General features: G+C 34.6%; 1 non-coding gene across 1 annotated transcript; it reads left to right on the forward strand.

Moving 5' to 3' along the window:
• The first annotated feature begins 488 nt into the window (after nucleotides 1–488).
• LOC122232880 lies at nucleotides 489–595 on the forward strand. The gene has a single exon (XR_006210275.1). It is a non-coding gene; the product is annotated as a U6 spliceosomal RNA (small nuclear RNA).
• The last annotated feature ends 1,171 nt before the right edge of the window (nucleotides 596–1,766 follow it).

Raw genomic sequence — 1,766 nt, forward strand, 5'->3', positions numbered from 1 at the left:
CTCTGTGCTGACAGCATGACCTTGCTTGGGAATTTCTCTCTTCCTCTTTCTCTGCCCCTCCCCTGCTCATGCTTGCATTGTTTCTTTGTATGCTTTGTACATTTATGTTGCGATCTGGACATTTTAAAATATTTCTAGGTGCTATGTGATATTATTATTATTATTATTATTATTATTATTATTATTTTAGCAATGAAAAATAGCAGGCATAGGCGAGGGTGTGAATAAATTGGAGCTTTCATATATTGTTGTAAAATGGTGTGGCTGCTATGAAAAACAGTTTGGTGTTTCCTCGAGAAGGTAAACACATAATTACCCTACAATCCAGCAATTTCACTCTTATATACATATCCAAAAAATATGAAAACATATATCCTCATAGAAACTTGGACATGAATGTTTATAAGAGCATTAGTCATAATAGCCAAAATGTGGAAACAACTCAAATGTTCATCAATGGATGAATGAATTTTTAAAAATGTGATTTAGTGCTTACTTCGGTAGCACATATACTAAAATTGGAATGACACAGAGAAGATTAGCATGGCCCCTGTGTAAGGATGACACACAAATTCATGAGGCATCCCATATTTTTCCAAAAAAAAAAAAAAAGATAAAATAAAAATGTAGTTTATATAGACAATGGAATATCATTCAGTTATTAAAAAGAATGCATTATGATGGATGCTGTAATTTGGATGAACCTCAAAACCATTATGCTAAGTGTAAGTAGCCAGATACAAAAAATCACACAGCATATGATCCCTTTTACACGAACTGTCTGGAATAGACAAACCCATAGACAGAAAGATTAGTGGTCAGGGGCTGGGGGAGGGGGAATGAGGAGTGATTACCTAATGGATACAGGATGTTCTCCTGGGGTGATGAAAATGTTTTGAACTGAGAGAAGTGATGGAATGTACTAAACACTGTTAAACTGTACACTTTAAAGTTATTAACTATATGTTATGTGAGTTTCACCTCAATAAAAGAAAATGTAATCCGTAGCTCATCCTCTGTCTTCAACTGATCATTTTCACTCAATATTATCATTTATCTTATATTTTTTAACCATAACTAAACATTGCCATGATGTATTGCTATATGTTAAAGTCTCTCCTTTCCCCTTCTCAATCTATTGTAAAGTCAAGTAACAAAGTAAATTATTGGGACTCTTTTGCCATTTTCCAATCAATAATGAACAATTACAACTTGTCTTTATGTTACCATTCTCTACAAATAAGGCTTATAGCAGCACTCAATTGATACATACCTGCAAGTGAGAGGGAGACATGACATTAAGTAAGTGCTAACTAGATTTCAGACGCTATGCTCAGCTACTTATACATGATACTTCATTCCATTTCATAAAAAGTCCTGAGATAAATATTATCCCCAATTAACAAATGTGGTGACATACAGTGGAGTTCCACAGTGGCCTGAGGGCACACAGCTCATATGGAAAAACCCATATTAAGACTGAGCTCTGCGTGACCCCAAAGCCTATGTGGCTTCTCCAATGTACTATGCCATTCTAGCAAGTTCCTTAGAGCTCCATCAGTCACTGTGCCACCAAGGATAATTTATCTATTAAGTAAGGCAATATATGTCAATGCCATCATTTTAATATATGAGTGACCAAAAGGCAAATGATTGTAGTTGAAAATAGTCAAGTTAACACTTGTCAGTACATTTTTTTTTGTTTTATAATTGAGTCCTCTTTGATTGTGGGAAATGCACTGGCATCCATAACTTACTCTAAATCT

The sequence above is a fragment of the Panthera tigris genome, chromosome D3, assembly GCF_018350195.1.
Source record: "Panthera tigris isolate Pti1 chromosome D3, P.tigris_Pti1_mat1.1, whole genome shotgun sequence".
NCBI lineage: Eukaryota > Metazoa > Chordata > Mammalia > Carnivora > Felidae > Panthera > Panthera tigris.